This window comes from Hemicordylus capensis, chromosome 15, assembly GCF_027244095.1.
Source record: "Hemicordylus capensis ecotype Gifberg chromosome 15, rHemCap1.1.pri, whole genome shotgun sequence".
In the NCBI taxonomy this organism is placed as follows: Eukaryota; Metazoa; Chordata; class Lepidosauria; order Squamata; family Cordylidae; genus Hemicordylus; species Hemicordylus capensis.
The window spans coordinates 20594034-20615427 of NC_069671.1; the positions used below are offsets into that span (position 1 = coordinate 20594034).

The 21394-nt window shown below is 57.5% G+C and overlaps 1 long non-coding RNA gene across 1 annotated transcript; it reads left to right on the top strand.

Annotated features, from left to right (window-relative positions):
• Nucleotides 1-422: 422 nt before the first annotated feature.
• LOC128338258 (uncharacterized) lies at nucleotides 423-20142 on the top strand. The gene is made up of 5 exons (XR_008312556.1): nucleotides 423-631; nucleotides 1034-1114; nucleotides 4594-4742; nucleotides 6719-6985; nucleotides 18046-20142. It is a non-coding gene; the product is annotated as an uncharacterized LOC128338258 (long non-coding RNA).
• Nucleotides 20143-21394: the final 1252 nt, after the last annotated feature.

Consider the following 21394-nt stretch of genomic DNA (forward strand, 5'->3'; position numbering starts at 1 on the left):
GGCCCTTGAAATGGGAAGGCGGCTCATTGCCCGGCCCCTCCCTCCCTCGTGCTCAGTGAGTCCGCAGCCTTGAGTGAGCTCCGTAGCCGCACCTGGACCTCCTCCTCCTCCTCCTCCCCCTCCGTGGCATCCGCTTCCGTCCTCGCCTCTTCCTCCCGGAGTGTCCGGGGGGGCCCCTCTTGGCTTGCCCCCCCCTCTGCTCAGCCGTACCCCTCACAGCTCTAGGGATACCTGGGGAGGAGGTGGGAGACCCCGGCCCTGCCACCATCTCAGCCCCCACTCCCCCCCGCCCAAAAAAGCCATCGCCAGCCCTCCTGGCTGGCTGTCTATTGCCTGGCGGCTGACTCTTCCAGGCACTGCCTGCCATGACCAGCTCTTTAAGGGGGGAGGGAGAGGGGGGAGGAGGAGGAGGAGGAGGAGGAGGAAGGCAGCATGACAGGCTGCTTCAGCAAATGCCAAAGGGGAGCGGGTGGAACAGACCGGCTTGGCTTCCCTCCACAACATTTCACTCTGTTGGTTTCCAAGGAACGTCTCCCTGCCTTTCCAGCGTGACCAGTTTCCAAAAGCAGCACATGACAAGATTTTATTTATTTAAAAAAAAAAAAACAACCCACGAAGCAGGAAGGCTGAGGTGAAAGTTCTCTGTTGGGAACTTGAAGTCTGGGGCGGGGGGGGGAGGCACCAGCGGGCAAGAGGGGGGCTGAAGCCCAGGTGGCCAACTGCCAGGGGGGTGGGGCTGTGCTTGTGGAGGGGGGAGCTCACCTCTGGAGAGCAGACCCCCAGCCATCAGCTGCTGCCTGACCCCCCCCTCCCCGAAACTCTTTTGCAGGGAAGTAGGAGATGCAAGGATGGAGGATTTTTCTCCACTTGCTAAACTTTTGAGGGAGGGACTGGAGCAACTTTCCCAGCAGAACAGTTGGCAACCCCGGAGTAGATTGGTAGATGGGGATGGATGCTGGTTGAGAGAGGCTACTTCCTGCTGCTGCCTCTCTGACTCAGATGGCTGCTCGCTCTCTCTCTCCCCCCCCCCCAGGGCCAGGCTGCACCACAGGCAGCTGCACACAAAGCATCCAGAGGAAGGGACTTTCTTCGTTCACGATCACTGAGACCCAAGGTAAGGTGGGCCACAACCTTAACCCTAACCCTACAACCCTTTAAAACAGGACTATGCACTTGGGGGGACCACCTGCCTGCCGTATTGGGGCTGTAGCTGAAAAGCAGCAAATGTACTTGACACATTAAACACAGTGTTGTGTTTATTGTTTATAAACAATATTGTGTTTATTGTGTTTATCTTCAATATTGTTGGAGGGTGGTATAAAAATAAAAGAATAAAAACAAAAACGTTAGATGAAAGTGCACACCTCCCACCCCGAGAACGCTGCGAGGACCAGCGAATGCATGCAAGGAGGAATTCATGCAAGCATGAGTGGCCACCTCAGGAGCCCGAACTGGCTGGGAAGGTGATGGAGCACTAATATTTTAAATGAAGCAAAATACATTTGAATTTAAATGAGTGTACAATGCAGCGTCAGTCAAATGTCTGCAGTCCTGGTGGCTGGCCTTTGAGACAAATAACATCACTGCCCCCAAGGGTGTGGGGCTCTCCCCCCCACCCCCCATCCCTGCTGCATAAAAGGAATCAGTGGCCTGCCAAGAGCCCCCCTTCCAACACCCCCCCCCGCCCTCCATTGAGGCAGACAAGAAGTCCCCAGGACGGTCTCTGTGGAAGTGGCAGCCTTGGGACCCCCCCTCCCCCCCCGCCCAGAGCTGGACCCGGTTTCTCTCCTGCTGCCTCTTTTGAGTCTGGTGAATGCCAAAGGGAGGCCCAGGAGACCACAGACCTCCTGCGTGTGGAGGGGCGGGGTGAGGCGGGGGCCAAGCAACCCACCAACAGGCAGCAAGGTGTCCCCTGCCACCACCACCACCCCATATCAGCCTGAAAAGGGGGGCCCATCCATGGGGGGGAGGTGGCATTTGGGGCCCTGATATCTCGGGGCACCCTGGTGCTGCCCATCTAGGGAAGAAGGAGCCGGATCCTGCGGCTGTGCATGCACCAGTCTGCGCCTGAACTCCTGAGAAGAAGACCTGGCAGCAGCAGAACTGGGTGGCACCTCCAAGGCTTGGTGGGTGGGGAGGGCCTTTCTCCGCAAGCGGCTTCCCAGGGAGGCTGCAGGCTGGCTCAGCCCCCGCTCGGTCCATCCGCCCCCCGCAGGTCCTGCCTCCTTGGCGTCCTGGGCTGGCCATGCTCCACACAACCCGCCCCCACCCTGGCCCTCACCCTGCAGGCCCATTACCAGATCCACTTGTTGACGGTTGTCTCGTTCAGGATTTAATGGTAGAATAATATTTACACAGTAAACTCCTCTGGAGGTGTTATAAACACCATAAAAAGGATTTGTGAAGCTTAATGAGCATCAGCAAAGTCGAGGCGGGATAATGTGGCAACTGTGAACTGTAATCTGATTTGGCAGCTCCTACACAGCAGGAATTAGTGAGTCTGTGGGGGGGGGATCCTGCCCCCCACCCCTCTCCTGCGGGTTTGTTTGTCTCAAGCCAAGGGAGGGGGTCCCCACCAGAGACAAATCCAGCCTGAGTGGCAGAGCCCCCTTGCTGGCCATGGTGAGGACCTCAGGAGGCCGCTGACGTGGGAGGAGCTCCCCGAGGGCCCGGCCACAGGGGTCCTCAGCCCGGCGGTCCCACCATTGCCACTGGATGTGGCCCAAAGGGAGATCCCCAGAGTTCTGCTCAGGCCGGGCCCGGCAGGAATTCTGTTGGGGGAAGCTGACCAGGACCTGTCTCTTTTGATGGGGGGTGGGTGGGTTGGTGGGGGGTGGAAATCTTGCCCAGACCTTGTGGGCCGCTTCCCCCCTGGCTCCACTCTCTGGTGCCTGCCTGTACAGCCTGACACGGACACTGGAGAGGGGAGGTCCCCCCACCCCCACCCCGGCTCTCAACCTCATACCAGGGAAAGCCCCCTTCTGGGGAGGGACAAGCCTCTCATCCCTCTGGTTGTGCTGCACTCTCCCTGGGGGGCGGGGGCTAGGGATCCAGGAGATCTGGGGGGTGGGGGCAGATCCTCGGTTCAGCCTGGCCTTGCTAAAATGTGTCTATCTAAGCCTACAGCTCTCCCTCTTAGCTCAAGCATGCTGGATCCCTCCACTCCCTGCTCCGAATGGGGGAGATGATTCCTCCCTTCTGTTATGGAAAGAGGGCACCCTCTGGCCCCTGGGCATGAAAAGGGCAGAGCCATCAAGGTGTGAGCTTCATCCCTTTTCCACAAAGGGCAGCCAGCTCAAGCCAGACCTGCTTTTAGAAATGTAAGTTCAGACCCATTAAAGAGGAGTTCGGAGAGGAAACCTGTTTACTCCCAATTTCCCCTGCTTTCTCCACTTCCTTAGTCTTTGTGCGACTCTTCTTTCTAAATAGCTTCATATCCTTAGAAGTGGCTTCAGTTGGGTTTTAAAAGGTTCTGGAGGCTTCCTTGCAAAACTCTACCCCAGGTGCCTCTTGAGGTCATGTGCTACTGGTCTTGTGGTAGCAAGCATGACTTGTCCCCTTAAGCTAAGCAGGATCCACCCTGGTTGCATACGAAAGGGAGACTAGAAGTGTGAGCGCTGTAAGACATTCCCCTCAACAGGGGATGGAGCTGCTCTGGGAAGAGCAGAAGGAGGTTCCCAGTTCCCTCCCTGGCAGCATCTCCCAGAGAGGCCTGAGAGAGATCTCTGCCTGCAGCCTTGGAGAAGCCACTGCCAGTCTGTGCAGACAATACTGAGTGAGATGGACCTATGGTCTGACTCAGTATATAGCAGCTTCCTATGTTCCTATGTACTGATGAGTTGGTTTTTAGACTACTATATTGTTGCCTAGAGCTGGATTGTGTGGACTCTGGCTGTACAGTGCCTGTAAGCCCCAAGCCAGACAGTAAGCCACCGCCAGAGCTCCCGTGGAAAGCATCAGGCTTGGCTCCTCCCTGAGAGTGGTGGGCGTGGCATTGAGTTTCTCTGGTGGTGGCCCCTGTGCTGCGCATGGTCAGAAATGGCAGCCGGTGGCAGATTCCGTCCCCACCCCACACACAACATGAACCTAAGAAGAGCCCTGCTGCAGGATCAGGCCCAAGGAGGCCCATCTAGTCCAGCATCCTGTTCCCCACAGTGGCCCACCAGATGCTGCCTCTGGGGAGCCCCCAGGCAAGAGCTGAGGATATGCGCCTCTCTCTTGCTGCTGTTGCTCCCTGCAATTGATATTGAGAGGCATCCTGCCTCTGAGGCTGGAGGTGGCCCACAGCCACCCGACTAGTAGCCCTTGATAGGCCTGTCCACCATGAATCTGGCTAAGCCCCTTTTAAAGCCATCCAAGCTGGTGGCCATCACCACATCCCCTGGCAAGGAATTCCATAGGTTAATGATGTGCTGTGTGAAAAAGGACTTCCTCTTGTCGGTCTTAATGTCCCGGACTTCAGTTTCATGGGGTGACCCCCCCGGTTCTAGTCTTGGGAGAGAGGGAGAGAAATTTCTCCCTGTCCACCCTCTCCACTCCATGCATGATTTTGTACACCTCGATCCTGTCTCCCCTTAGCTGCCTCTTTTCCAGGGTAAAGAGCCCAGATGCTGCAGCCGTGCCTCGTCAGGAAGGTGCTCCCGGCCCCTGAGCGTCTTGGTGGCCCTTTTCTGCCCCTTCTCCAGTTCTCCACCTGGGCTGATCACCGGAGATCCGTGGAAGAAGAGGAGCGCTGGGCCCTGGTGAGCCCTTCTGGCTGTGGTGCAGCCCCCACCCGCCACCACTCGGGGAAGTGGGACCCCTGTGCTGCACATCCCCTTGCCCCCCCCCCCCATGGAGAGCGTCTTTGTGCACAACAGAGCTCTTTTTCTGTCTTTAATCCAGACGAGGCCGACTCGATGGCTGGCATTTCATTGGGATCCAAAGTCTCCCTTTTGAGGGCGGGAAGGGGATCAAGGGAGAGGGGGAAAGTCACTCTGGGATGACCCACGGGATTCTCTGCTCCACCGAATTGCTGGTGGTTCCCCCCTCCGCTCCCCCCCCACCTTTGATCCCCCTCCTTCCCCTCCCCCAACACCAGGCAGCTGCTTGTGTTAGGCAGAGGATTCTTTTTTTAAAAAATCACACTTTTTCATTTGTGCCCATTTGCATGTTAATAGCTTGCATATTAAACAACTGCTTTAGAAGCTGGGCGGGCTAATGAATTTGGTGGGCCGCTACTATTTCAACTCAGTTTTGCCTCCTCCAGATTTCAGCGACTTTGGGGACTGGTGTCCCGTTTTCACTGAGATTCTCCAAGCCAGACCTAATTTGCGCTGCCCTTCCATTAATCCGATTAATTATCCCCATTGATGTGAGCTGCCTTTGTCACGCAGCTTTGCAGGGCAGCAGCGCATGATGCGCTCTCTGGCGGCCCTGCTGGCTCTCCCTGCTGGCTCCATTAGGGGGCGTCTGCCCAGACACGCACACGGCGGGGGTGGGGGGGTGCAGCCGGGATGCTGGGCCAGCAGCCCTCCCTTGCCCAGGGGGTGCTGGGACGACCCACCGCCCACCCGTCTCCCCCCCTGTGCTCCTCCCTCCCCCCCGGCTCTCTCTCTCTCTCTCTCTCTCTCCTTCTCTTTCTCCTCCTTTGGATTTCCAGGCGCGGCTGCAACTCCCCAGCTGGCCTCCTCCTCGCCTGTCACACCTGGGGCATTGATTTGTGACCTCCTCTGCTTGGAAATCTCTCCGCTCTGAGGGAATTCATTAACCTTTCCCCCAGCACAACGCTAGAAAGAAAATCTTTATATTTTCTAAGCAAAGCAAACAAACCAAGCTAATGATTATTTGTGCAACAGCCTCCCGCCCGCCCCCTTCGCGCTTGTTTACTGGCGGTGGCGGCAGCGGCGGCAGCTCCTTCAGAGGGGCTGATGGGAAACACGCCCCGCACTTGCGCAGCCAGGCCAGGCCAGCACCAGGGGGTGGGGTGGGGGGCAGCGAGCCCACGAAGGGGAGGCGGCGTTGGCGGCAAGGAGCAAGCACCGCCACCCAGGGCACCTGGCGCTTCTGTGTCGCCCTGCTGGGTTGGGCTGGAGCATCCGCAGCCAGCAGCGGCACCACCGCCCAGAGCCAGGAACCTGGCCGGCCTGCCCAGTCCTGTCTGCTCTGACGAGTAGCAGCAGTTCCGAGTCCCGGGCAGAGCAGGGGAGGTCTGCTGTCCCACCACCCGCGCCCCGCGCCATTAGACTGGGGACGTTGTCAGAGTTGGGGCCCAGGACCGCCTGCCTGCAAAGCAACGCCTCAGCCACGCATGTGGACTGGCCTTGCAGGTCAGCTTAGGTGATGCTCAGAGAGGCCCGGCCGGGCCGTCTCCCACATTCAGCCCCCGCCCCCCACTGGTTTGACTGGTTGCTTTCTGGGCTTGTCCCTTGGCAAGCCTTGGGTCTCCAGATGTTCCTGGACTATGATGGCCATCATCCCCGGCCACATTGGCCAAAAGGATTATGGGACCTGTAGGCACCCCACACCTGGAGACCCAGCCTGGGCACTCCTGGCCTGCCTCATGACCCACAGAGCAGCCCACCCTTGCGGGGAACGGACGGAGATCTCGGGTTCTAGCCTGGCCACATCCACAGTGGGTTCAGGGCAAGGGACACTCAACTTGAATGAGCTTGCTCATGACTGGGGCCATTGCCATCGGATTCCCTTCGCAGTCACAGAGTCCTCCGTTTCTTCACAGCTCCCTCCGGGCCACGGTCTGGGGGCTCCTGATGCAGCCGCCACCTTGAGGACCGAAGGACACCAGAAGCACAGCCCCTCAAGGAGGGCCCTCAAGCCCAGCTGCCCCGAGAAGCTCCCAGGCAGGAGCGGAGGGCATGTCTTCAACTCACCGGGCTGGTGCTGAGGAGGCAGGCATCTCGGCGGCAGGGTCTAGGCGGGAGACAGCCGGGGTCCCAGGATGAAAGAAAGGCGGGTGGTGCGTGAAGACATGGCTGGTTTTTACACGGTAGGATTAAACACCAGTGTTTGTTTGTTTTTAAATTAAGAAGTGGGTTTTAAGTGTGGGTTCTAGTTGGTTTAAATGTGCTTTATTAGTTTAAATGGGTTCTGAATGTGAGTTTTGCTGTTTAACATGTGGGTTTTAAATGTGGATTTTAGACAGGCTGCTCATCCACCAGAGATGCTCTTTGAGTTCTGTGCTGCTGGTCCTGGGTAGACAGTACAAGCTGTACAGGCTGCCTCCTTCCTGTCAAGGGAAGCCTCATCTCTGTGCACAGTTCTCTGTGCCCCAAAGCGCTATGCCTGGACGGGAGCATGCGCGCACATGCAAACACACACACACACACACACACACACACACACACGGAGCTGTGGGCCAGAGCACCGACCCCCCCCCCACTCCAGACCCAGAGTAAGAAGCTGGCCTCCCTTCCTTTGCCCCCAGGGCTTCCTTGATCCTGTTGGGGGAGTGGGTAGGATTTCCCTCAGCATTTTGTGTGGTCTTTTTGGAAGATACAAAATGTGGAAAAAATCACACACACACACACACACACACACACACACACACACACACACACACACTTGCTTCCTCATTCAAGTCAACGGGAAGGGAAATGCTGCAAGGAGCTGCAACTTTGCTCCTCGAGGGCTTTGCACTCATGTGGGGCCCTCAGTGCTGCTCCCTCCCCCCCGCCCCCCATCGCATCCTTCTGGGGCCTGGGGAGGCTGGATGAGGGCCGGCTTCCTCTCCTCCCTCTTATTCCTGCCTTTCTAGCCTAACGTGTGTGTGTCCCGTCCCCCCCGCCGCACCGCCTGCCCCCACTTGCCAGGTACTCCAGCCTCACTCCCTGAGCGCTTCTTGTTTTCCTTGTCTCTGAAAGAAGCTATGAAATCCCCCAGACCGAGCGTGTGTGTGCACGCGCATGTGCGTGTGTGGTGCACACTTTACAAATTACCATTGAAAAATGAATTGCCTTGACAAAATCTAATGTTTTGTGACACAGCACAAATATGCATTTCATTCTTGAGGAGAAGGCAAAGGAGCTCATTGGAAATATTAAATTAAGCAGTGTAACAGCTGAGAATAATTTGGTTTTCTGCTCTGTTGCTTGTGATTTGGTACGGAGTTTGAGGAGGCAGCCTGGTCCCTGTTTGGAGCGGAAGGCAGCACACGTCGTCGGCTGCACCAGCGGTAGAGGAGCTGGTAGAGGAGGAGGCCTGGCTGCTGCCAGCCCAGGAAGGCGGAGGCCAGTCCTGGGACAGGCAGGGCGGACACGGAGGCCTTGGCAGGTGGGCGGAGCCTCCTCTGCCTGTGATGGGGGGGGCGGCATGGCTCCCAAGTCACTCTCACGGTGAGGGGCACAACCTTCGGAGCAAGAGGGTGCTGGGAACATCCCCTCCTCCCCTTCCCTCAGCTGTTCCGGACTGAGCCTCTCCCAGCCCAAGTGACTCCTCCGGGGTCTCCTCAGCAGGAGTCGCTCTAAAGGATGGCTCAGGAGCAGTTTAGTCCGGATGTCAGCCAGCATGTCTTTGGGGCACTTGGCCTCCCCGGGTGGCTCAGGTGGCCTCCTCATGGGCCTCCTCATGGCCACTCAGTGGGACTTGTCCAGGGAACTGTGCCCGTGGTGGATTGGGACCCTGGATTGGAGTCTTGTGCGAAGAGGGATGTCAGGAGGGAGGAGAAGCATCACAGATCCAGCGGGAGGCTCGTGACATGAGAGCAGCCCAGTCAGAAGCCCGATTCCTCCCTTGCAGCCGAAGGTGGTTGGAGGCGCCTGCACTAGGCACCCAAGGAGGAGGGCCTGGTTTTCTCAGACGCATCCAGGTGTCCTCAGCTTGAAGGCAGCATTTTGCTCCTGGGAGAAGAGCTCTCTGGCTGCTCATGAAGGCTCTCTCCTTCTTCAGGGATGCGCTGCTCTCTCTCTCTCTCTCTCTCTCTCTCTCTCACACACACACACACACACACACACACTCCTGGCTGTTGTGAGCAACAGTTGTTCAAAACAAGGTTTTGGCTCGGGGGAGGATTTTTGTCTAATATTCTCCAAATTTCATCATTCTCAACTTTTCCATTTTTAGAGATTGTTTTTCTTCTTTTTTCTCTTCTTGAGAATATGCACTTAAATCAAACCTTGGAGGGGAAAAAGATCAATCAGTCCAAAAATTGTATCTTGAAAGCCTCTGAAGCAAAACTTCAGCTTTGAAGGGGAACAAAACTATATTTTTAGGGAGCTATTATCTGCATGTCTCCGTTTAGGAGCCAAAGAGATTTTGTAACTGGGGAGAAAAACAACATGCGTGTCAGCGCTGTGGACCGTCTCCAAAAGGAGCGTAAGATTTGACAGAGGAGAAAATCTGTGTTGGAAACTTTGCTTGCTTCCCCGGTGTCTGAAGTTGCATTGAAAAGAGCGCTGAGCCTCTCGCAGATGCCCAAATGGCCACATGGAGAGCATGCTTAGGAAGGAGGGGGCGGCAGCCCTGGTGAGCTCCCACCACCACCTCCACCCTGGCAATGCCAAGGCCCGTGCCTCGGTGTGGCTGCACAGACTGAGGTCCAAGGCGCTTTCCAGATGCCCCATTACAACCACAGTAAAATACTTCAGCTTGGCAGGGTCGTATTTACAACGATCCCCAGAATAAAAAAATCCTACAACGGGAAAATACAGCAACCTTTTTGCAACGCACATACAACGTTCTAGCACTAGATCACAGTGATAAGATCCGAAACAAAGCATCTGAAATGTGACCGGCACCCTGCTGACAGCGTAGGGACTGCCGTGTCACAACACAGGAAGTGCGGAAGCCCACTTTGCAGATACCCTGTGAGCCTGTTGCAGGGTCTACTCTGGAAGGGGCCGCCAGTGCTGGAGGATAGCAGCTCCGCGCCTGGGCCAGGGGCTCCGAGATCCCGGCCTCTTTCGGAACCTGCCAGGTTGCAGGGAGACAAGCGACCTCGCCCACAGCTGAAGCTGCTTTCCTCCTAGGCAGAGCACTGCCCGTCTCTCTCAGGACCGCTTCCACGGGCTGGCAGCAAGGGCTCTCCCGAGGTCTCAGGCAGAAAGAGCTGTCCCAGTCCTGCCCGGAGAAGCTGCCAGCAAGTGAACCGGGGAGGAGGACCTTCTGCCCGCCCAGCAGCAGGGGCGCTTTCACCGAGCTGCAGCCTCCGGGTGCCCCATGGCAGGAGTGCCGGGCTCAGCTCCGCAGACTTGTCGGGAGCCCTGCTGGGTCCTCCTTGGAACCCCCCCCCGCCCCCCGCCACCGCCGCCCCAGAAGAGAAGGCTCTTCTCCTCAGCACTCGCAAGGCTGGTGCTGCCTTTGCCGGCTCCCTTTCTTAAGAAGCAAAGCTGGAAAGGTTCCCAGACTGTACATCTGTCTGTATAATTTACACCGTGGACAAGAAGCGAAGGAAGGAGAGGCCTGCACCGTCTTTTCCTTCCCATCTGTGCAGCCGCCTTTGCCTCCATCCCCGAGTCCTCCGGCTCCCCCACCACCAGCACTTGGCTGCAATGCACCAGGGGGGCAAGAAGGCCACGGAGCCATGAAGCGGGGGCCGGTCCCCCTCCACTTCAGCGACCTCCCCCATCCCCCCCCCCGCCGGTGCCTCCTCAGGCTCTTTAGCCCACTCTAGGACTGGCAGGTCGTAGCAGGGAAATGGATGCAGCCTGCAGAAGGGTGACCCCCAACTGCTGGGCAGGCTTACTCGCAGAAGGAAGTGCCAGCGTGTTCCGGGGGGTGGGGGGGCGCTTCTTCCCTAGAAAGCACGCTGAGGGGGGCAGCCCCAGCCGACGACTCTTCCGTGGCGTGTTCGGAGTATTTCTAAGTGCAAATTGCATCCAGAGCAGTACTTGGAGACGTCAGCTCTGCCTTGCTGGGCTGCTTCGCCTGTGTGGAGACGCTCGTGCAAACAGACTCCCCCCCACACACACCGGGGAGGGTAACGCGGGACCCCCCCGGGCCCTTCCGGAGAGGCTTCCGTGGCTGGTGGCAGCTCCCTCCTGGGCGCTCCCCCCCACCGCCCCCGTTTGACATTCAGTTCTTGGCGTGACTCACTTGCCCCTGTGTTGACTGAGAAACCCGGGGAAGAGATTTGCATTCGGTTCCCAAGCAGAGCTGAGCAGTGTGGGGGCAGCGGGTTTCTCTGTGCCGAGGACGTGTTTGTTGTCTCGGGGCGCTGATGAGGATAAATAGAGAACCTTCCAAGGGATGGGTGTGTGTGTGTGTGTGTGTGTGTGTGTGTGTGTTGGAGTAGCTCTGATCTTCCACAAAGCAGAAGCCCACACGGCTGTCTAGTCAAGGGGCGTTTCCAAATGCTTTTGGGAGTGGATTTGCTCCCCAGGCCCCGAAGGGCTCTCTCTCTCTCTCTCAGCCCGGTCATGCCTCAGTGGCCCTCTCCCGGCCATTTGTTTGCCCTCAGCATCCCTGGCTGCGCCCATTGAGGATGTTTTCAAAAGCCAGCCAGTGACTTGGCTTCCCATCCCCGCGTTGTTCCTTGAAGGTGGCTGTGCTTTGAAAGACGCCCCCTCCTCCTCTTCCTCCGTCCACAACAGGGATCTAGTCATTCAGCTAATGAGGTGCTTTTCTTCCTCTCCTCTGGAATGAGGTTCTTTCCTGTTGTGGGAGAGGGCCGAAGGAGTCTCTAGTCTCATGGACGGAGAGCTTGAATGCAGAGAGAACTTGACCGTGTCCAAAGCATTCCACACAATGACTTCAGGGATCTTCACAAGCAGCAGCCCCGTGAAGTAGCTGGCGGGGCCTGAGGCTTGCCTGGAGCCACTGACTACCTGGGCTGGGAAGTTGGCTCGCAGCTCCCATTCTTGGCCGCTTAGCCTACCAGTGGCCGACGGAGGAGGAGGCTGGAGTCTGACCCCTGTGGGGTCGGCTGGGACCATGCCGTCCCCCAGCTCCTGCAGGCCCCATCCCAGCCAAGGGCTCCCCCAGGCAGCAGGCGGCCCGGAAGCAGGGCAGGCGCCTGGGCTCAGGGGGGGCTTGCTGGTTCCCGCCTCAGCCCAGACCCCTCCTCGGACAGACTTGCCGCCTCGCTCCTTCTGCGCCTGGCGGTGATGAGGCCTGCAAAGGAACCGCAGCCAAAGTCCGCCACAGTCGGAGGCTTCCTCATCACTCTTCTGATGGCTGCTCGTGGAAAACACTTTCCAGGCTTTATTGGCGGGCAGGGTGTGCACATGTGTGTGTGTGCGCGCGTGTGTGTGTGCGCTTCTCCTCCTCTGTTCCTTGCGAACATTCCCTCCTTCTCCATGTCAAAGCCAGCATCTTGGAAAGAGCAGCAGCAGCAGCAGCAGCAGCAAGGATGACCACGAGAACCATTTCCATTGCAATAAACCCCTCCCGCCCCCCCCCCCGCCCCCCGGCCGCCCCCTCCTTTTGCAAGCTGCCTCGTCTTCCATCATCTCGGATTGTGGCCTGGGACACAAAGATGAAAGGACTGCGACGGCTCGTGACGGATGGTGTGTCAGGCAGGGAGCGCAACAGGCCCCAATTTTCTAAAGAGCAGAGTTACCGGACCTGAGGAGAGGAGCGGGTGCCCTTTTACCTCCCAGTGATGGAGAGCTGAAGAGGACCTGCGTGTGCGCAAGGCTCTCCCTGGGCTGCTGGGAGGAATTGCCAGGCAGGGGCAGACCGAGTGGGGGAGAGGAGAAGCCAAGCAGGCAGGCCCCTCTGCCATGGCCGGGGGGGGGGGCGGTGCGTTGGGCTGCTCTGGGTGCTGGACAGGGAGGAGGGGGGGGCACCTCGGCATCCCAGGCCAGCAACGGCAGGGTGGGTGAGCCGGCCGTGGCGGCAGGGCAAGCAAAGATGGCGGCGGGATGCCTTCGCCGTGGCTTAGTGTTTGCTGGAGCCGGTGGGCAGGAGGCCCTTGTGCCTTGGGGGTGCCCTGTGAGCATCGCCCCCAAGGCACACATCTTGGCGGCGCCTGAGAGGGCAACGGAGGAAGGAAGGAGGGCGGCCCAGGGCTTTCCTCAGGCAGGGGCCAGAGGCTGGAAGGGGAAAGACAGGGGAGGGAGCGGCCTCCTGCGCTCCCTCCAGGAAGAGAGGGAAACCACCCAGAGGCAGCCGCTCTCAGGGTTCCAAGGTCTGTGCAAGGATCCTCAGGGCAGAGCTGTGCTTTTTCAACTGGAAGTCTAGCAGGAGAAGAATCCAGCATCAGGAAGGGGCAGGAGCTCACTGGCTGCACTGAGAACCTTTTGGGATACCTTTTGGGAAGTCTGGGAAATGAACCAAGGTGGTTGCCGCTGTGGAGCTGGCATTCATTCGGGGAGGCAGCGCTCCTACCGTAAGAAGTCGTGGGGGGAGCATCCGAGGCCTCCTCCCCTCCCCTCTGGAAGCTACCGGAGGAGGAGGAGACATCAGGGACTCCTACCTCCTGACTCCGCCGCGGAGAGATGTTTGTCTTCTGCCTTGGCATGACATTCTGTCATTTCTACACGTTGAAGCTATTTCCGTGTCCTGGACAGCACTTGGGCGCTCTCCAGATTACCCGCCACAACAGTGTCACTACGGATCCGCAAAGTCTACTTCCGTCCTGCCAGTGTTTCAGCATCACTACCCCTGGCCTGCGCCGTCAGCAAGGTGCCGTTCACATTTCCAATGCCTTCTTCCGGGTTTTATGGTGTTTTAGTCCAACGTTGCATTTGCGTCGTAAAAAAATAGCCGTCTTTTCCCGAGGTAGGAGAGTTGTGCAAGCTATTTGCGTTTTCAAAACGATCCTTCAAGCCGAAGCATTTCACTGCTGAATCTGGAAAGCGCCCTTGCGGTGGCTGCTGCTGCAGAAATGTGGAGTTATGGTCGGGCCACGTCCCCACGAGGGGCAGGCCTCTGCATTCTGCAAGGCTCCTTGGCACTGGCCCTAGAAGGGGCCCCCTTCCAGGCCCCCCACCCCGGCCCCCAGCGGAAGGGGGCTGGTGGTGGTGCTGGTGCTGCTGCATCCTCCTTCCTGGCTGCTGCCATCTCCTCCTCCCGCCCCCCCCCCCCCCCCCCGCCCATGGCTGAGGCTCCTCCTCCTCCTCCCTCTCTGATGAGCAGCTAGAACTCAGAAAAATGTCTGGGAGGACAATGGCTTTGACAGCAGGGGGGAATCGGCGGGTCAGGCTTTATTAAGAAAGGAGCTATTGAAATGACACACTCCAACATATTGCTATTAGGGACTGGAAGACGATTTGCCTCATTAGTGTAAAAGGTAGCTAGCAATCTTCTTGATCAACAGTGGCAATTTATTTTAAAGTGTCCATTTTGCGGGTGTCACAGAGAGACTTTTATTTATAATCTTATTTTCAATTCCAACAAAGAAGACTTCACTCATGCTTCGCGACGGCTTTCTGTGCGTGTCCCTGCATGCAGACAATAACCGATTATAAAAACGGCACTCTCTGCCCCCCCCACACACTACAACTCACACCCCCTCGTAGTGGTGTTGACATATGGAAATGAATCAAAATGTAATAGGCATAATTATGAGCATTGTGTGCAAGTAACAATTAGTGTCTCTTCCAAGGAGAGTTGTAATCAAAAGACACCAATAGAAGAGGGGAAGGAATGAGAAGACAATCCGTACAATTAGGGGTGGAAAAGCTGGTGGATTTTCCAGGAAAGAGCAAGAAGCCAATCTGTGTGGAGAATGCAGGCTTCCCTTTTGAAGACGCCGGCTGGCTTCTGGTGAGGGCAAGGCTTGCTCAGAGGCCTTGAAGCAGGTCTCTGGAAGTAGGACCCAGCAGGTACTTCCAGCTACAGGCTGACCTCCGTTGCTCTGCAGTGCCACCATTGCAGGTGGCTGGATTGGGTAGTGCAGCTTTCAGGCCCAGCAGGATGGGGGGGGCGGGCTGAAGAGCCAATAAGGTTCTTTCTGACTTTCTAGCCCAGTTAACTCCGCCCTCACTGCTCAGCCTGATCAACTGACTACTCTGTGCAGCTAGAGCAGGGCTGCACAGCCTTGTCCCTCCGGCCGATGTTGAACTACGGCTCCCATCACACCTGACTCCTGGCCATTGCAGCTAGGGAAGATGGGAACTGTAGTCCCCCAAAAGCTGGAGGGCCCAAGTTGTGAAGCTCCCTGAGCTGGAGCTTCAGCGGATGCCTGGAGGCCCCACCCAAGCTCACCTTCCAGCCATCAGCCCTGACACTGTGAGTAAGTGGAGTAAGCATGCATTAGGATGGACAGCCAACCAGCTGTCGTGTTCCTTTTTGGGTCTGTGTGAGCCCTTTGGGGACAGGGAGCCATCTTAATTAATGGTGTATTTGTCAATGTATTTTTCTTTGAGAACTTATTTTTCTTTGAGATCTTTTGTGGAAATGTGGTATATAAATAGGAGTAGTAGCAGCAGCAGTACTGCCAGCAAAGCAGTCCCTTCTTCCTTCCAGAGTCCCAGAAGATGGACTTTATCCTCAGGGTGGCGCTCTCTGGAGGAAGCCAGTGGCAGAGCTGGGGAGGAGAGGCCCCCCCTCAGCGGCCCTTGGGAAGCCGTCCTGCAGCTGAATGCTGTGTGCTTGCCGGCCTCCACCGGGCAGCCAGCACAGCTCCTGAAAGGGAGGTGGAGAGGGAGGTGGACAGCGATGTTGACCCAGCCGACTACAGGCATTGGGCTCTTAGGGCACCTCCTCTGGCTAGCCTGCAGTTCAGAGAGCCACACACACAGACCCCTCCAAGAGACGAAACCACTGTGTGGCTGGCTGTAGGAATTGGGACCGGCTCCCAAATGCCAGCCCAGCACCTGCAACCAAGGAGCTGAACAGCAGACCGGCCCCACAAAGTCGCATTTGGACCCTGGTGATTTGGGTCTGGGGGGAAACTTGGAAGTTCCTCACAACTTACCAAGGGGGCCAACTGACTGTGTTAGACTTTCTTTCTTTCTTTCTTTCTTTCTTTCTTTCTTTCTTTCTTTCTTTCTTTCTTTCTTTCTTTCTTTCTTTCTTTCTTCCTTCCTTCCTTCCTTCCTCCCTCCCTCCCTCCCTCCCTCCCTCCCTCCCACTCTTTCCATGTCCCACATGCCCAATGATTCTTTCATTTAAAAAGCATCATCCCTCATTAGGATATGACAATTAAAACAGCAGGCTAGAAATGAGCTGGTTTGCTGTGGCGCAATTCAGCACTGTCATCACGAGGAATAAATACTTGCATTGCAGATGGCGGGAAGTGTTATGTTTGGCTCTTTCATTTCACTGCAATAAATTCTGAAACCCCACAATATTGTCTTGAACTTACACACACACACACACACACACACACACACACACACACACACACCCCTGAAAAGCAGGCAACGTGACTTTTGTCAAGCTGCCATCTTGCTTGTCAGCTCAGTCATGTCCTCCCCGGCTGTTCCTTCTCTTTGTGAAAGTCTCGGAAACCCGCAGAAGCAGTCTGGGTTTGGCCCATCAGACTGGGCAACCTTGGAAATGGAATCCTGGACCTTACCCAAGAAGACTGGCCTGGGGTGTTCTGGTGTTTGCTCCCTCATGTGGAAGGCCAGGCTGAAGCATGACACGGGGAAGGTCTGAGAAGCCAGGATGCCTCCCTGTGCCCCAGGCGGTGCCTCCGGGAAGTGGCCGTGGGCTCCCGGCTGCTTTGAAGTGTGCCGGAAGAGCCCTTTTGGTTCCAGGCAAGATGGGTCGGGGAGGCGGATGCCGGCCCAGGAGACGGTGGTGGACAGTGCCAGAGGATGGGAACCCAGAAGGGGCTGTGCCTGTGGCGAGGAGGTGCCTGCGCTTGGGCCCCTTCCCCCGCCTCACCTCCTGGTCCGTGACCGTGCAGTGCTGTGCCCACTAGCCAGGAGTGTCCTTCTCAGGAGGGCTACCGGAACGGGCAGCACGAGGGATGTGGTGGCCCTTCGGGATGTTGATGCCTGCCGGATTGACAGAGATCCCTCTGGAGGCCGCCTATCCTGGGGCAGCTGCAGAGCTGGATTCTGCACACTTGACCTGGAGATTGTTCTGCTGGGCAGAAGGAATGGCCCTCCCAGGAGCCGACTCCCAGGCCAAACACACACGCCTGCGAAGGGGGAAGCCTGCGTGTCCATTTCCTGGGCAGGTGTGAGCCCAGGAAAGGTTAAGGAAGAGCCGGCTGGACCCTGCAAAGGCTGCCTTCTCAGTGGGCAGGGAAGGGGGAAGGGGGCTTGAGGTGCAGCCATGACACGGATCCGTGACGCCCAGCCACAGGCAGCCTGCTGTCCCCAGGAGACTTGGGAAGAAGCTCTCTTCTCTCTTGGGAGCCCCTCCTGGATGAGTCCTCCCCACCCCAACCCCAGGGCCCCCCCTCCATCTGAGAGGGATGTGGGGGACCTGGATTGTGTGTGTTTTTTTGGGGGGGTGCAGCATAAAAGGAGACATGAGGGGGCCCCGGGCGAACGGCTTCCCTCTGAAATTGGAGCACTGCCTTGATGTCCCTTGCGCTGGCAAAGTGGAAACGCGTCGTCTGCATCTGGAATTACATTTTTAATCCCCCTTGTTGCCTTTTAAACTATCAAAGGGCCGCCTTCTCCCCACCAGACAGGGCCACCACCTTCCCTTTATGTGTGCATCTTTGGGAGAAAAGGCGCCTGGCGGCCCCCCCCCCGGCTCCCTCCTCTTATCAGCTTCCCCGTTAGAAGCTGCCTCCTCCTCTGCAGTGGCGCGGCCCCCCCTCGCAGCCCTCGAGAACAGAAGCGCGCTCGTCCCCCTCTCTCCATTCCAGTCACGTGCCACGAGGTTACGTGGTCCCACGCTCTTATCAGCACCCAGCACATGGTGCATTGTGGGATATCTGTCCTTAGCGAGGCACTCGCTTATTCGAGAACCGTCTCTGGAATCAGACGCTGGGCAAGCGACCTCCATGACCTTGAGATTCTGCCGCTTTCCTCTTCTTTCTTCCTTTCCCCCTTTTTTTGGTTAAAAAAAGGGAGCCTGACCCTTTGTTTTTACGTAGGCAACTGAAAAGCAACTCTTCAGAGAGAGAAAATTCTCAAAGAGCGGTGCAGTTTCCAGACATTTACCTCGAAAGGGAGAAAGAAGAAAGCGGGGGGGGGGGGAGAGATTGCTTTGACTTCTCGGTCCCTCTGAAATGGATGTCATGTTTCTTCTCCACAGAATGGAAATGTCTGAGCACTCCAGCTGCTGAGAAAAAAGAAGGCCCCCAAGAATTCCACACTCCGGTTCTGGAGACAGGCTGGGCAGAGGAGCTCCAAGGCCTGGGCGCCTTCCCGAGGGGGCCCACGGAACAGCCTGCCACTGTCCGGCAGAACTAGAGACCGCCAAGGAGCTCTTGAGGGGGTTATTCCTGACTGCCAGCCCCATTGACTCCCCCAGACCCCAGAACCCCCCTTCCTTTTAGGCCAGGAGGCCTCAGGGGGTCTCTTCCTGCCGCCACCCTCCTGACCATCTCCTCTGGGCTTTGCTCCTCCCTGCAGAGAAGCAAACCTTGAGCAGACACGCAGGGGAAGCTGGCCAGGAACCAGCTGCTCCGGGGGGTGCTGTGCTGTGGCCCTCACCCCATGTGCTGATGCTGCGGTCCGGGGGCGGGGTGCAAGGGGTCAGGCAGAGCCAAGTGTGTGGGCAGAAATGCTCTGGTGTAAAAGGGGGGCTTTTGAGACCCTAGACATTTCCTCGAAGGTGCCCCTCCCCACCCCAAGCCTTTCCAGAAAGGAGCCCGTCTCTTTCTGCCCACCCAGACTGGCATAAGTGGCAGGAGCAAGGGGTGGGGGGTGGGCTGGGCTGGGCTGGGCTGTCCAGCAGGGTCCAAAGAGGCTGAGCTGGGCCCCCCAAGTCAGACAGGAGCCTCGCTGTGGAGCGGGCTGCACAGTGGGCCTGGCAGCACCACTGCCCTCTTGCTGGGTCTTCACGGGGCACTTGCCGCCTCCGCCTCCTCCGCCTCCTCCTGAGCAGGTCAGAGGGATGGAGAAGGGAGGCCTTTCCTGGCCTCCGCTCTGGCCTGCCGCTGCGCTAGAGGTCCTGGGGATGAGCAGGGCGGGTCTGCGGCGGAGGTGGGGATCCTGAGGAGGAAGGGCACTAGGTCCCCCCCGCCCCCACCAGAGCGCCTCCAAACCGGAGGCCATCTGGGAGGTGGCGGCGGCCTCTGCAGTCCTTGGGGTCCCCACCTGTGCTGGGGGTGGCCCCAGGAGTCTCCCCCCTCCTCCTCCCCCCCCGGCCAAGCTCCGAGCGTCCGTCCGTGGGTGCTGCTGACCGGCCTTTGGGCCCAGAGCCCTGGCCCCTGCCGCGAGTGGGGAGCTGGGCTGCTCCAGGGGCCCCGTTCCCAAGGGCCCCCCTCCTGCCGGCTGATCTGCTGCCCCCCGCCCAGCCCCCCCCCCCCCGGTGCCCTCCTGGCTGTGCCTTCCCATTGGCTTCCTAATGGCCTGCATGGAATGATTCTGTGATTGCAATGATATATAAAATGCACATCAGGGGAGAGAGACTGCTGTGAAATGGGAGCGGTGAGGAGCGCTGTTACTGCAGCACCCCACAGACTGCCGTGCAATGAAGAGGGAGCCCAGCTGGGAAGGAAACTGTTGCTCTGGGTAAATGCAAACACACACCCCCCACACACACACACTGCCCCCCCTCCAGACGGAGGGGAGCTTGGAGGGAACCAGAAGCCCCCCCCGCCCATCAGCAGTTGGGGTGCCTTGGAGAGCAGCCAGCCCCCACCTCCCAGGACTCGCTCCCAGAAGCGACATTTGCTCAGCAGCCAGGAGCAGCCCGAGGGAGGAGCAGTGCTCTGCTACAGCAGGGCCCCAGTGGCGGCCCCAGATTCAATCTCCTCCGCATTTTTGGCTGGCAAAGATTAGCTAGGCGTTGGGTGTTCCTCCTCAACACCCGGAATCCAGTGACTTCACAGTTGCTGTCAGCATTGGGCCGTATCTGGCATGTCCCAGATTTGAGACCTAACATGCAACAGCCCGCAGCAGCTGGTAGCTGACATGCAATGGCATTAGGATGCTTGCTTCTAGTACCCGTGTCACCAGTTAGGAAACATCCCTTGAACAGGTGGTGGGAGCCCTCCAACCGCAAGAAGGTTTCAGTGTCAGTTTCTGATTCTGAACTCAAGTGGCCCATTTGGAACCAAATTTCTCTTCTCCTTCTCCTCCCTTGTTGACTCTGGAAGAGACCGTGAAATATGTTGCCCTTTATTATTACATTTATTTATTTATTACGAATACATATTTATTATTTGCTTGTTTATTAACAAGATTTGACATTGTTATTCAGTTAGGGTTTTGTTGCTGGTGGTTTTATGTGTCGATGTTTTCAATGGTTCTGTTGCCATTTATAGTTTGTTTGTGAGCCAAGAGGCAAGATGTAGAGAAGACGAAGCCGAAAGGTCTCCATGGAGGACTTTCGGCTCGAAATCTTGTGGGGCGAGCAGTGGGGGAGGGGGCCGCCTTTTTTGCTGCTGCCTGTTTGCTGGGGGGTGTGTGTGGCTGGCTCAGCATTCTGGTCATACAGAATGTTCTAGACTGAAATGCCCTAGGAATGTTCTAGACTGAAATGCCCCAGGAATGTTCTAGACTGAAATGCCCCAGGAATGCTGCTTATGCCCCACTTGTCTCCATGATGCTGCTATGAACATCTCCTCTCACCCCCCCACCCACCCACCCCGCCTGCTCTCCTGGTAGGTTGTAGGGCCTCTTTGCTTCCTGGAGTGGCCTCCTCTTCCTCCTCCTCCTCCTCCAACTTCTACCCTAAAGGCTCCAGCAACCCCTCCATCCTTGAACTGGTCTCCCAGAATCCTCCAGGCCTATGACTCACTGCAGGAGGGGCCGGGTCTGCTTGAACCTGGCATCAGAAGGTTAGTGGGGGGGGGCACCAAAGGAGGCTTCTCAGGTGGCTCATCTCTCTCCCGCACAGTCTGCAGGCTGGCCATACGTCAGGCAGATTGCACAGTTAGCCACACAGCTCTACCTAATGGATGGCCAGCCTGCAGACAGCACTGCTCTTGGGTGGGGCAAGGGGGGAGAGAGAGAGAGAGGAGCCCCCCCCGGCGCCTCCTTGGGCGCCTGCATGCCAGGAAGACAGCCCCAACCCATCTCCAGATTTAGACTGGAGGGCGAAGGCTTCTTATGGAAGGCGGATGAAAAGAGGGTCCATTGCCAAGGAGGCTCTCGATCCAAGAGAGGACTTCTGCTGCCTCTCGTTGCTTAGCTACTTGGGGGAGGCAACGACAATCTGCTGGGTGCATTTATAGAATCCTCTCCAAATTTAGAGGGGCTCTCCACAGGCAGAAGTAGCTGGTGAGTGGCCAGGAAAGGCTGGAGACAGTCGGAGAACGTCCCGGGGGGAAGGTGAGCCTCCCCACTGCCATCTTCCCGAAAAGGATGGTGAACTCCGTGGAGATGGACATGGTGACCAGAGTATGCCATGAAGCCTCCTGTGAGGCTGGTGTCCTCATCTCTGATGTTTCCACAAGCAAGATGATGGGCTCTGCACACCACTTATTGCTTCC